The 15,955-nt window shown below is 30.4% G+C and overlaps 1 protein-coding gene across 1 annotated transcript in view; it reads right to left on the bottom strand.

Moving 5' to 3' along the window:
* The window catches only part of LOC140055629 (dynein axonemal heavy chain 5-like), a 123,809-nt gene that overhangs the window by 80,233 nt on the left and 27,621 nt on the right, over positions 1-15,955 (bottom strand). The gene's annotated exons all lie outside the window — the stretch shown is intronic.

Here is a 15,955-nt window from a genome sequence, read left to right as displayed (position 1 = left end):
TCTGACACTGTGATTGAAAAGAAGAGATTACAAAATGCAAGAAATGATGATAGAGGATGTCATAAATAATATTGAAAAACTGTATTAATTTGTAGGCCCACTGAATTCCTAATAATTTGAAAATATGTATCAATAACATTAAATATCAATGGAAAATGATATTTAATTAAATTTATTTAGAAAAAAGGCAAGGTTATAATACACTGTATACAATATAGATAAATAAATGACTCGGTTAAAATGTCAACATGTTATTGCAAACTGCAGACTTTACATGAAGGTGATAAAAATCACTCTTCAATCATCAGGTACCGGGCTCCCGTAAAGAAAAATGCCACAAATTTAAATACTTTAAAAAAATTATTGGTGTAATTTATTTTGTACTCCTAGCATAAATGTAATTAATGTTTCTGTTTACTGTATATATTTTGTTCTCTCATTTGTTATTTTTAAATTTGTAATGTATTACTGTTAGTTGATCGCGGCCTTGTAGAAGAACACCTTTATAGTGACACAAGCTTTTCCGTGTTAAAATAAAGTATTTATTATTATTATATTAGTATGTGTAATTTACAATAAGAGAATAAATATGTAAATAACAATAACTGAATGTACAGTATACATACATATTCGATTCAAAGTAACATTTATTTTCTTAAAAATAAAACAGTCTACAAAATGGTGTAAAGAAAGGTAATATGATTAAAATTATTATCATAAAATGTAATATAATAAAAATTAATACTTGGATGTGATATATCTTTTAAGTTTAAATGAAAAGCTTTTCTTAGATACAGCAACTTTAATATTTGAAGGTAGTTTATTCCATAGTTTAGGTCCACTAAATCTTATGTTATATTGAAATGATGTTTTTTTATGAAGAGGGATATGCATATCCTGTACAGTTCGAGTTCTATAATTGTGAAAAGATGCGTTTGGTTGGAATAAATTTGTAAATTGAGGTGGGTTTAGGGAGTTAATCGATGAGTAGAGAAACATAAGTTTAGTCTATTATGTATCTATTGTCCGTCTATGATATTTTAATATAAACCTTCTTCTTTTGTCTGCATGAATAGTTTGTTCCTTGGTAAATGAACAAATGTCAGGCTTATATACAATATAATATTTCTCTTCAAAGACATAGATTGCATTGTTTACTATATTAGTATAGGGCTTTTGATGGATGATATTATTATTAATCTACATACAGGTCAAGATAATGTAAAGTTTAACATTTTCAAAACCGAAACCAACATTGTTTCTAATCCAGTACTTCTAATAATATAACATAAACATAGGCCACTATTGTACTGTTTATCTGTATGCTTTGATCTTCCACAACATTGAGATTGCAGGTAGTAAAATTGGATAGACTGTGAGGACCTCAATAGAAATAATATTTTCTTTTAAAACTTTCTTGGGTTAAATCTTCATATTGTTTTCTGGTAACTTTTTAAATTTAAGTCCACTGTTATTTTAAAAATTCAATAAACTGAAATAAAATGAGATGCGATTAGAAAGCTAAAACAAGAGCATTTAGTTGAAAGAGATTAAAACTAGCTACAGTACAGAAGACAAATAAACAATTATGCTAAATATTATTGTCAATCAGTATCAATATTTCACTGAAATTAGTTTTGTTATTGTAGCAAAAACACAACTCCTTGATAATATAACAGAAGCAATTATGAGATAACTTGTCAAACACTACGTATATTAAAGTTAAATCTTTATAAGTTTCGCCATAAAATTAGTTTTGTTATTGTAGCAAAAAAACAAACTCAAATAAAGTAAATATATTTTCTATGTTTCTGTACTGTAAAAAGACGTTGCAAACACAACTTCGTCTCTGACCGCATCGGAATTTAAAGGTTGGATTTTCACAAATTGCATCATTACAAAGGTTTTTCAAGATGAATTTAAAATTGCTTAATCTTTTGGTGACTTGTTTATTGATATTCAGACATGGAGCTTCAAGATATCTTGTACAATTTCAAAGAGAGTTTTATTATCTATCATACACTGAGCTACCTGTGATAATTACACCATCAAGTTTACAGGACTTGGATAATTTGTACGGAAGAGACGTCACAATTAAATGCCCACTTCTTATTTCCTTTGGTCAACAACAAAAAGGAATATACACATGTTACGATGATGATAATTTACAATATTTGCTTCCTTCATCGGATGATATACAATGGAGAAGAGCTCAACCAGACTTTGTAAGAGCTGATTGTGAAGATATAAAAGACATCATTGAAGGAGAAGAAGTAAACATTTCATGTGACATCAGAAAATATAACATTAACCAATATGAAGTAACAATTGGTTGGATCCAAGGAAAACACAACATTACACAGTTTCATAGTGAAGATTCAGACATTACAATAAATCTGACTTTTAAAGGTTTTTATTCTGGAGAAGGAATATTTGTCCACTGTATTTTATATTATTACTCACCCAATAGGAGCATAAGGTGCTACACATTGATATTGCTGGTTCACCCTAAATTAAAGGTAGAGGTTAAGAGGTTATATACAACACCTGAAGTTGATGTGAACAAGAATTGCTTCAAGTGCTATGCAGAAGGTGGATCTGGTGACCAAACAATTTATAATTGGAGTTTGAAAGGCCTAGGAGAGGAATTCAAGAATCAATATTACAATGAAACTGATGAAAGATGCTTTAGTAATTTACCAGCTGGTAACTACACTGTTAAGTGTCTGGTGAGTACTGATGTTCAAAACAGATCTGATGAGATAGCATTCACAATTCAAGATGTCATGGCAACAGAGAGAATGACAACACTCCAAGGCAACAACCAATACATAACCTCCAATGATAACATGCCAATAGCTACAAATACAAATCAGAAGCCCAATAAAATAACCATAATACTGGTAACAAGTAACACCATACTAATAGTTTTACTAGTTTGTGTTGTGTGTTGTTATGAACAACAGAATAAGAAACATCACAACACACCTGTACCTGTTGTAAACTACCAAAGAAACAATGACACAATTAGTGTGCATGACATTTCTTACACACCACAAACCATTGCAGAGGAAGAAATTTACTTTACGATTGATGATAATATAGCAGAAGAAGCTGAAAATGCATTTTATGTTAGCTCTGACACTGTGATTGAAGAAAAGACTGTACAAAACACAAGAAATGAGAACAGAGAGACAGCAGAACAGACTGACTATATTAGCTCTGACACTTTGATTGAAAAGAAGAGGCTACAAAATGCAAGAAATGAGAACAGAGAGACAACAGAACAGACTGACTATGGTAACTCAGACACTGTGATTGAAAACAAGAGATTACAAAATGCAAGAAATGAGGACATAGAGACACCAGAACAGACTGACTATGTTACCTCGGACACTGTGATTGAAAAGAAGGTGTTACAAAATGCAAGAATTGAGAACAGAGACACATCAGAACAGACTGACTATGTTAGCTCTGACACTGTGATTGAAAAGAAGAGGGTACAAAATGCAAGAAATGAGAACAGAGAGACAGCAGAACAGACTGACTATGTTAGCTCAGACACTGTGATGGAAAACAAGAGGTTACAAAATGCAAGAAATGAGAACAGAGAGACAGCAGAACAGACTGACTATTATGTTAGCTCAGACACTGTAATTGAAAAGAAGAGGTTACAAAATGCAAGAAATGAGGACAGAGAGACAGCAGAACAGACTGACTATGTTAGCTCAGACACTGTGATGGAAAACAAGAGGTTACAAAATGCAAGAAATGAGAACAGAGAGACATCAGAACAGACTGACTATGGTAACTCTGACACTGTGATTGAAAAGAAGAGATTACAAAATGCAAGCAATGAGAACAGAGAGACATCAGAACAGACTGACTATGGTAACTCTGACACTGATTGAATCAAATAATAGGCAGTATGTAACATTTCATTGGAAAATAGATAAAATAAAATATAGTAAGTTCTCAATCAGAGGGGAAGACTGTTTATCTTTAATAAATATTATTTAAATATTAATAATACCAATTTGGAAAAAAAAATGTAATATATACAATTATAGCCATAATTCCAAACTCTTTCTAAACCACAGGGAAAATTAATTTGTGATTTTTAATTATAAAAATGTGTTTTATGTACTGTACTGCATAAATTTGATATTGTTTGGTGTTTTTATAATACCATATAACATTAGTAATGCTTTGGTGGTGTATTTGTTAAATATTGGAACATATCCCTATAGTGAAATAAGACTATAATAGCAACAACAAAATTATATTTCGAATTAAATTATCATTATTTTAGATTGGATCATTTGATTGGAGGATTGTGGAAGTTACAGTAAAACAATTCTAAAAACCAAAAATATGTAAAATTATAATAAAATAACAAATACAGAAGATGTTTTTGTGCTTTTAATCTTTATAGAAAACAGTCATTATTGTTTTCAAGTATATTAGCAATACTAAATATATATTCTTCCTTGTGATATTACAAACCTAGACTTTCTGTATAAAATGTAAATAAAATTAGTTTATAAATACAAATAACAGTTTCAGGCCGCATTAGGACTGATAGTTAGATTTAACCAAACCGCATCAATGAGAGAGGTTTAATGATGAAATCCTTTAATCTATTTGTGATCTGCTTGTTGATATTCAGACATAGAGGAGCTTCAAGACATCTTGTACAATTCAAAATACCTTCCACTGTCTTTAACAATTGTAGCATCAAATTGGGTAGTGGAGCTGTAATGTAAGAATAAACGTGACAACACCACAACCTGCTGTGTACTAGCAAAGAAACAGTGGTGCAAGTGTGGGTGAGAATTCATCTGATGTTCTACAGACAAATGTGATAGAGGAGGCTTACTATGCAAATAGAGCAGAACGTGATGAAAATGTATAGATGTATGTATACATGCTCTGATGTAAAAAAACAGCAATGTTACTTTATGCTTCAAATGTATAAAAGGCCTGCAAATTGTCTGTACAAATAAATAAAATTTAGCAAAAGAATATTGAAAACTTGTATTTTATTTTTTTGTCAATTGTTTAAATCTACAAACAACATGATTAAATCAAGATCATACTGTATAACAAGAAGAAAAGCAACAAGTTCACATAATGCAATAAAAAATGTTTGAACAAAAGAGAGAAAAAAAATGCAACAGCTATATAGCCAGTGGAGCAGTAGCCTTCAACTATGGAAAAAAAAATGTTAAAACTTTCGTACAGCATTTAATCTTAACAATTTAGTTTTAAATATTGTAATGTGAAACCTATAATATCTCTATAATGTACTTCCTTAAATTACTTAATGTGTACTATTATTAAAACACAAACAATCAGTAGGCATATTGATAATCAAATTAAAGTAAGCGGTTGCTAAAAGACAGGAGTTATTTTGTGTTTCTGGTGATGGGACGACACATTTCTAGTATTAATAGATAAAGCTGTTTTCTTTTTTTCATTTCACAAAATGCACAAATGTTTTAGTTTCAATATACTGTAATTGTAAGTAGCCAAAATCATATGCTATCTTCTTGGTATAAACTTCCCTTTAAACACTTCTTGCTTTTACACAAAAATCCCCCAAGTATATTCTTTCTTATTGGTATATTGTACACTATTACAAACACACTCAGTCTCTGACGACGTCTGAACTTGGAGTTAGTTATTATAAACTGCATCAAGAGGTTTTAAAGATGAATTTGAAATTTCTTAATATCATCTTTGTAATGGTGACATGGTTATTGATATTCAGACGAGGAGCATCTAGGGAGTTAGTACAATTTGAAAGTAGGTTTTATTACAAATCATACACTAAGCAACTAGTGACAATTACACCATCAAGTAAACAGTACAGAGCCTTTCATTTGACTGGAAAAAATGTCAACTGCCAACTATTCATTTCTTTTGATCCCAAAAATGGAATACATATGTGTCAAGATGATTTACAATATTATTTGGTTCCTTCTTCAAATGTAACAAGTTTTATAAGTCAACCATGGTATGTAAAACTTTATTGTGACAATATAAAAGCAATAATTGAAGGAGAAAAAGTAAACATTTCATGTGACATCATCAACGAATATTACATCAAAACAAATGTTACAATAAGTTGGATCCAAGGAAAGCGCCACATTACACAGTATCATAATGCAGATACTGAGAATACTACAGTGACTCAGACTTTTGAAGGTTTTCATTCTGGAGAGGGAATATTTGTCTACTGTACTTCAATTAGGTATATCAATAATTGCTACACATTGACATTGACTGTTCACCATAAATTAATGATAGAAGTCAAAAGGTTATATGAGACACCTGAAGTCGATGTGAACCAGAATTGCTTCAAGTGCTATGCAGAAGGTAAACCTCACGACACAACAATTTATAACTGGAGTTTGAGAGGAGAGGAATCTCAGTATCATTATTACAATAAAACTGATGAAAGATGCTTTAGTAATTTACCAGCTGGTTACTACACTGTTAAGTGTCTGGTGAGTACTGATGTTCAGAACAGATCTGATGAGTTAACATTCACAATTAAAGATGTCATCTTGCCAACAGACAGAATGACAACATATCAAGGGAACTATCAAGACAAAACCTCAGCCATAATACTGATAACAAGTAACATCGTATTGATAGCTGTACTTGTGTTTGTTGTGTGTTATTATAAACAACAAAAGAGAAAACATCACAACACACCTGTACCAGTTGTGCACTTTCAAAGAAACAATGACATAATTGGTGTCGATGATACATCTGATGTTCTGCAAATGAATGCAGGAGACGAGGTTTACTGTTCAGTTGATGACAAAACAGCAGAACAAGCTGAGCAGTTCTATGTTAACTCTGACACTGTGATTGAAAACAAGAGGTTACAAAATGCAAGAAATGAGAACAGACAGACAGCAGAACAGACTGACTATGTTAGCTCAGACACTGTGATTGAAAAGAAGAGGTTACAAAATGCAAGAAAAGAGAACAGAGAGACATCAGAACAGACTGATTATGTTAGCTCTGACACTGTGATTGAAAACAAGAGGTTACAAAATGCAAGAAATGAGAACGGAGAGACAGCAGAACAGACTGACTATGTTAGTTCTGACACTGTGATGGAAAACAAGAAGTTACAAAATGCAAGAAAAAAGAGTGGTGAGCATAAATATTACGAAACACCAAATTAGTTTGTACTGGAGTCCCAATAATACAAAAGAATAATTGAAAGCAAAATTTGCTTATATCTTTGAACACACATTGGTTGAACTGGTAATGTTAAAAGTAAGAAGTCTTGCGTTCCACATTTATTTGCATTTGGAACAATTCCCGGTTAAATTCTCAATTTAAATTTAAGTAAGTAAGTAAATAATTATTTATCTTATTAAAAAAATGTCTGTCAATGTCGAAATGTTTGCAGTTGGACAATTTCTTGTAGAAAGTTGTAATTGTAGATCAGTTTGTTTTTACCTTTATTTGACAGAAATTTGAATAAATAAATAAAATAAGTATTTTTAGAAGAATGGCAAGGTTACAATTTGTTCACACAAAAACCAAACAGTTAGTTTCTTTAGCCATATTATTCTTTAAACAAATAAAAGCCTGCACACTTGCTGTTGAATAAACAGAATAATGATCTTGTTTTTTGATTGCTTGTGAATCAAATGTAAAGTACAACAGAAACAAATTAATCATCTAACACAACAGAAACCAACAACCGTTTTTGATGTTGTATTGTTTTATGTTTCAAACCTGTTAGTGGCGGTATTTATCGCTGTTGGTTTTGATTGAATAAAATAAATAAAATAAAATAAAAATAAAAACAACCTTATAGTACATGGTATATCAGTAGTGGTGCAATGGAACGGTTGTTACACTTTTGTACAGCAATCAACGTAAAGAATTACATTAGTTTAGGTTTAAATATAATTAAATGAAAAAATAGTTATCTATCTATACTATCCTTATTAATGTAAATGTACTAATATATAACAAAAACAATAAAATACAAAATATCTCTTGTGGTTTAGAAAACATTATTGGTTTTCTAATTAAAGTAAGACAGTTGCTCGAAGAAGGGGGCTAATTTTGTTGTGATATTTTGTATCAAATAATAGACTATAAATATAGGTAACATTTCACTTGAAAAATAGATAGAGTAAAATAAGTTTTCATTGAATTCAAACACAAAAATTCTGTCTACACTACACAAAAAATGTGCCCATATATGGACAGGATGATGTCATATATCATTGCCATATTTTGGTATATCACTACCATATTTGAGCAAAACTATTTTGATAGTTTAGACAGAGCAAAAGTTTGATGTTTGTATAACATTAGTAATAAATTTGGTATATTTTGAATGCATTTGTAATGTTGGAACATATCCCATATATATCTAGTGAAATAATTAATTTCGAATTAAATCATCATAGATTATTATATTATTCAATTCTTCTTGACTGTTGTCTGTCTTCGTTATTCTAAAAACTACTTCTTTTAAATCTATTTACATGCCATCTATCACACAGATTTGTCTAATAAAGCTCATTCAATCTTATAAATGTTTTGTACACTTGACAATAATAAATTTGACTAATTGACAATGTGATTCAACAACAACAAAACTATTATAGTTGCATGCTGTGATGTAAAGAACAGCAAAGTTACTTTTTGCTTCAAATGTACAAATAAATATAATTTAGCAACAGAATATCAGAAAACTTGTATTTTGCTTTTTTTTTCTAAATTGTTAAAATCTACAAACAACATTAAATCAAGATCATATAACAAGAAGGAAAGCAATAAGTTCACATAATGCAATACAAACGTTAAAAATTCCGTACAGGATTCAATCTAAACAAATTAGTTTTAAATATTGTAATGCGAAACCTATAATATCTCTATAATGTACTTCCTTAAATTACTTAATATACCATTATTAAAACCCAAACACTCAGTAGGCATATTGATAATCAAATTAAAGTAGGTGGTTGCTAAAAGCGGGGGTTAATTTGTGTTTGTGGTGGTGGGATGACGCATTTCTAGTATTAATAGGTACAGTACAGTACCAGTAAGCTGTTTTTGTTCAATTTTTCATTGCACAAAATGTACAAATTTTATAGTTTCAATATAAGTAGCAAAAATCATATTCTATCTTTAAACTTTCTTTTAAAGACTTCCTGTAAAAAACTTTTACAAAATATCCCCAAGTATATTCTTCCTTGTTGGAATATCGTAAACTATAATACACACACACTCCGTCTCTGACGACGTCTGGACTTTAGAAGTTGGTTATTTATAAACTGCATCAAGACAGAGGTTTTAAAGATGGCTTTGAAATTCTTTAATATCATCTTTGTAATGGTGACCTGCTTGTTGATATTCAGACATGGAACTTCAAAAGAGTTGGTACTATTTGAAAGTATGTTTTATTACAAATCAGACTTCAAGACATTTGTGACGATTACACCATCAAGTAAAAATGACACAGTTACTAGTTTAATTGGAAAGGAATTCACCACAAAATGTCCACTTTTCATTTCTTTTGAGCCTCAAAAAGGAATATATGCATGTCAAGATGATTATAATTTACAGTATTTGCAACGCTCATCAGATGATGTAAGATGGAGTAAACGTAAACCAAACTTGGTAAAACTTTATTGTGATGATATCAAAGACATCATTGAAGGGCAAGAAGTAAATATTTCATGTGACATGATCAAGAAATATGAAACCAACCAGTACAATGTCACAATTGGATGGATCCAAGGAAAGCACAAAATCACACAGTTTCATAATCTAAATACTGACAACACTAGAGTTAATCAGACTTTAAAAGGTTTTCATTCTGGACAGGGAATGTTTTTCTACTGTGTTTCAATAGAGCGTACAAATCCTATGCATATTACTATTAGATGCTACACATTGATATTGCAGGTTCACCCTCAATTAATGGTGGAGGTTAAGAGGTTATATGAAACACCTGAAGTTGATGTGAACCAGAATTGCTTCAAGTGCTATGTAGTAGGTGGATCTGATGACAAGAGAATTTATAATTGGAGTTTGAATGGAGAGGAATCTCAGTATCAGTATTACAATGAAACTGATGAAAGATGCTTTACTAATTTACCAGCTGGTGACTACACTGTTAAGTGTCTGGTGAGTAATGATGTTCAGAACAGATCTGATGAGATAGCTTTTACAATCAAAGATGGCATCTTGCCAACACACAGACTGACAACATATCAAGGGAACTATCAAGACAAAACCTCCAATGACAACATGTCTACACAGTCTCAGAAACCTAATACAACAACCATAATACTGGTAACAAATATTATTATATTGATAGTTTTACTGGTATGTGTAGTGTGTTATTATGAACAACAAAAGAAGCAACATCACAACACACCTGTACCTGTTGTGCACTATCAAAGTAATAATGATACCATTAATGTTGGTGATACTTCTGATGTTCAGCAAATTAATGCAGAAAATGAGGTTTACTGTTCAGTTGATGACAGAACAGCAGAACAAGCTGAGCAGTTGTATGTCAGCTCTGACACTGTGATTGAAAAGAAGAGGTTACAAAATGCAAGAAATGAGAACAGACAGACTTACATTTAAATTAGACAATACATATGACATAAAGATAGAAAGCACATTAAAAAGCAAATCAAACGACTTGGAAAATATATATCTAATAGAAGCGCAAGGCGCCACAATTCGATCTAGGATTGAATGGTTTGAGAAAGGAGAAAAAAATTATAAATTTTTCCTAGGATTAGAAAAAAAAAACCCAAAAAGGAAACATATTACAAAACTATTAAAAAATAATGGAAAATAAACATCAAATGAAGATGAAATATTAAAAGAACAAGTAAGCTTTTATGAAAAGTTGTATGCATGTAAAACAATTCCACAGGGTAGGATAAATAAGTATGTAAGAAACACTAAAATAAATACACTTTCTTATGACAACTCTGTGAAATGTGAAGGATTAATATCAGTAGAAGAACTTACAAATGCTATAGAAAAAATGAAACTCAACAAAAGTCCAGGTTCGGATGGTTTGAGTGTTGAATTTTATAGACATTTTTGGGTTGATATTAAAGATATGTTATGTGACGATTTGAATCACTGCTATATTAGCAAAAGATTAGGCGGCTCACAAAGACTAGGTATTATAAATCAACTGTTTTAAGGCGGACAAAGAGAAAAACTAGAAAACTGGAGGCCTATAAGACTAATGAATGTAGATGTAGTAATGGCTCATGTTCTCTCCAATAGAATGCAAATTGTAATTTGATCTATAATTGGATATGATCAGAAAGGTTATGTCAAAGGGAGATTTGGAGGAGAGAATATTAGGTTAGTAGAAGATGTATTGTCATATACAGAAAATAACAATCAGCCAGGTGCAATAGTTTTTCTAGACTTTAATATTAATTATCAGTTCAAGTGATTTTTAATTGTAGTTACAGTTATGTTACTGCATAAATTTTGATATTGATGTTTTTATAATATTAGAAATTCTTTGATGTATTTTTAACGTATTTGTAATGTTGAAACATATCCCTAGTCTATTGAAATAAGACTATATAAATACCAAATAAATTTATAATTAAATCATCATAGATTATTATATTATTCAATTCTTCTTGACTGTTGTCTGTCTTCGTTATTCTAAAAACTACTTATTTTAAATCTGTTTACACTACTTGTCTTAACTCAAAATAAAGCTGTTTCAATCTTTAATTAGTTTTTTTACTTAAAAAATGGTTTTACAGTAATGTACACTTGACAATAATAAATTTGACTAATTGACAATGTTATTCAACTAAAAAAACTATTATATTTGCATGCTGTAATGTAAAAAAACAGCAATGTTACTGTATTAGTACGGGTTATTATGTCTTCCAGCTCGATATTTGTGCCAAAATAGATTTTTTCAGCTAACTTTGTTATTCTTGAGATGCTGAATCCAAAAAAATTAGGTGCAATTTTTTTCGACCACTCCTTCAGCCGCCATTTTGTATTTCAAAATGGCCGACGTTCAACACTAAAGTTGGTCATCCATGGTATCATTGGAAAGGGAATGTAATACTGATTATTTTATTCCATTACACCCATATCAATAAATGCATAGTTACGTAGTAATTGCGAAATAAAACAAATCACGTGACCAATAAAGGTCAAAAGGTCAAAATGCAATTTCACCAAAATACTGTACTGTTCGGTATCGTTGGATATATTTTTTTATTCTGAATACAGTTTTACTAATATCTATTCTATTTTACTTTGTTTATTGTCATAATTTTCCAATTATGTAAATAAATTGTTTTTAAATGATCCTTGTTGTTTTATCATGCTAATTACTTTCTTATTTACATACAGCCTGTCCTATTGGTATATAAGTATACTTTAGTCGTTGTTTTCTGTTCTTCTGATGACAAGAATAGTTTCTCGAAACATGTCACATTTTAAGGCAGTTTGCCTATTCATTAAATGCTTTGCTATACTCATTTTAACAATGAAAAAAGTAGTCTCCTTTGTATTAAGATAAATACGGTTTTTCTTATTGGTTTTACAGTTCATTGAAATGTTTGTTTGATTTTCATTCTACTTTGTTATTGTCCATTTATATGTTTCATATTATATTATATATTATCTTAATACTAAATAAGTACCGTACGGTACTGGATTACACTTAACTTCAATGTCAAGTTTCCGAGTTATTTAATTTAAAATCAAAATAACTATAGTCCGTGAACAAAGGTGAAATAAACTGTTGTCAAGTCACATCTTTGTTTTGTTTCGTTGGATTGAAATTCTGAATCTATCTTATTTTTAGTAGTTTACATTTCTGTTTTTCGTAAAAAGAAAAAAATGCTACGGGTCATGGTATCATTTGCGTAGCGTTCAAAATCATTTGTATTTTTGTCAAAGCGGGTACCACACAATATAAAGCCATCTGTGCACAATGCCAATGTTAATTGGCATGCCTTTCCCTTTGAACCTCAGATGAAGTGCAGCAGCAAACAGAATGTTTTCATTTGATATTATTATACAGTGAAAAAATCTTAAGAATTTAAAAAAAAAAAAATTAAGATCAATTAGTTTTCCTCAAATAAAGTTTACACGAAATATAGAAAAGTCAATGTCCTACTGCTGCCTTTACTACCTTTACAAACTACCAATTGATATTGTAAAGAAACGAATTCGGTGTTTTTAACGTCTAAAAGTTCCCTTTGATTTTTACGTATGGTTTGTGATTATCGCAATATAAATCCTAACTATACGTTGTTATTATTAAAAGTCACATAGAATAACTAATCAAACTATACTTGTTTGTGGTGTAACTTAACTTTAAGAACTTATCGGAAATAAGGGAAACAAAATCCGCTTTCCAGCAATAATATTCAAATTAGTTTGAGAAAAACGAAATCTTTTAACTACAGACACTTTATAAATATATACCGTATGTAACGATTTCAGTTATTGAATTCCTTTTTATAAATTTGTATTTTAATTTTGTTACTTTTACTGCATTTCAAGTGTGACCACACACCGGTAGGGGATGGAATTGGCTTTTCAGTCATCGATGCGTTTTGAATTATTATTATTATTTATATTCTTATGTGTATGAGCATATGCCACCAATTTAATTGTATATTCAATAAATTATGTTATCATCTGGAACGGTAGAAGATTATTCGACTACTTACACAGTATAGATGAGCTGTTTTCTATCCTGCCTTTATGGTCACACAAATATCCAATATATATAATATAAGAATGTGTACATCAATTAATTTAAATAAGAAACAACTTTTTATCGATTTACTTTATATATATAGGCCTAGGCTTACAACATGCAATCATGCTATTGGCAGAAAACCATGTTTGAAAACAACATAGACGCCATTGCACTGGATATAATAAAACTGCATTAACTAGCAGAATTAAGACAAATCTAAATTACTTTCCAAAGTTACGTTTCTGCTGTAGTAGTTGTATGAACTTGCTCAAATAAAAGGTACTAAAATCAATTACTTTACCTCCAAGATCATGTTTGCGTCGCAACCTGCAAAGCAATGGTTGTTTTGATGTTGTTTTTTACTGTACTTGCAATGCGAAAACCTGGCATATCGAGGATCTTGATAGTTAAACTTAACTTATACTAAAGTATTTTCACACTGAAATTGTTATTATAACCAGATAAATGTTACCAACATTTGAATGAATTACGGTATAAAAACCAATAAGAAAAACCGTATTTATTTTAATACGATCGAAGGAGACCTTTTTTATTGTAAATTTAAAAACAATTTAATAATTGGAAAATTATGACAATAAATAAAGGAAAATCGAATAGATATTAGTAAAACTGTATTCAGAATAAAAAAAGCTATCCTACGATACCAAACAGTAAAGTATTTGAGAAAATTAAAATTTTGACCTTTTGACCTTTTTGGTCACGTGACTTGTTTTATTGTTAAATAACTATGTAACTATGATCAGTATTATATTCCCTTTCCGATGATACCATGGATGACAAAGTTCAGTGTGGAATGTCGGCCATTTTGAAATACAAAATGGCGGCTGAAGGAGTGGTCGAAAAAAATGGCACTTAACTTTTTTGAATTCAGCAACTCAAGAATAACAAAGTTAGCCAATAAAATCTATTTTGGCACAAATACCGAGCTGGAGCTAGTTTTTCTTACATATGTGACTGTACTATATGCTTCAAATGTACAAATAAATATAATTTAGCAACAGAATATCAGAAAATTTGTATTTTGCTTTTTTTTTTAAATTGTTAAAATCTACCAACAACATAATTAAATCAAGATCATGTAACAAGAAGGAAACCAACAAGTTCACATAATGCAATAAAAGAAAACCGTTAAAACTTCCGTACAGAATTCAATCTAAACAATTTAGTTTTAAATATTGTAATGCGAAACTATAATATCTCTATAATGTACTTCCTTAAATTACTTTAATGTACTATACTATTAAAACACAAACACTCAGTAGGCATATTGATAATCAAATTAAGTAGGTGGTTGCTAAAAGACTGGGTTTTTTTTTGTTTGTGGTGGGATGACACATCTAGTATTAATACTGTAGGTACAGTACCAGTAAGCTGTTTTTCATTTCACAAAATGCACACATTTTATAGTTTCAATATAAGTAGAAAAAATTATATTCTCTGTTCTTGGCATAAACTTCCCTTTAACTTCCTGTAAACAAAATCTCCCAAGTATATTCTTCCTTGTTGGTATATCGTAAACTAGTACTATACACACACACACTCAGTCTCTGACGTCGTCTGGACTTCAGGAGTTGTTTTTTTTTTATAACCTGCATCAAGACAGAGAGGTTTTAAAGATGGCTTTGAAATTCCTTAATATTATTTTTGTAATGATGACCTGCTTGTTGATATTTAGACATGGAGCTTCAAAAGAGTGGGTAAAATTTGAAAGAATATTTTATTACTCATCAAACTCCAAAATAACTGTGAGAATTACATCGTCAAGTAAACAGAACATAGTTCATGTGGGTGGAAAAGATGTTGCAGTTAAATGTTCACTTTTCATTTCTTTTGGTCACCAAACAGGAATATACACATGTCAAGATGATGATAGTTTACAATATTTGGTTCCTTCATCAAATGTTACACAGAGAAAGGGTCAACGAAAGGGTCAACGAAAGCATGTAAAACTTTATTGTGATGAAATAAAAGACATCATTGAAGGAGAGGAAGTAAACATGTCATGTGACATGATTAGGGAATACAGGCATTACTTCAGAGCTTACTTCAAAACTAATGTCACAATAATTTGGATCCAAGGAAAGCACCACATCACACAGTCTCATCTTACAGATACTAACACTGTTACAATTAATCAGACTTTAAAAGGTTTTC

This window comes from Antedon mediterranea, chromosome 7, assembly GCF_964355755.1.
Source record: "Antedon mediterranea chromosome 7, ecAntMedi1.1, whole genome shotgun sequence".
In the NCBI taxonomy this organism is placed as follows: domain Eukaryota; kingdom Metazoa; phylum Echinodermata; class Crinoidea; order Comatulida; family Antedonidae; genus Antedon; species Antedon mediterranea.
This window is presented reverse-complemented; position numbering and strand designations above follow the sequence as displayed.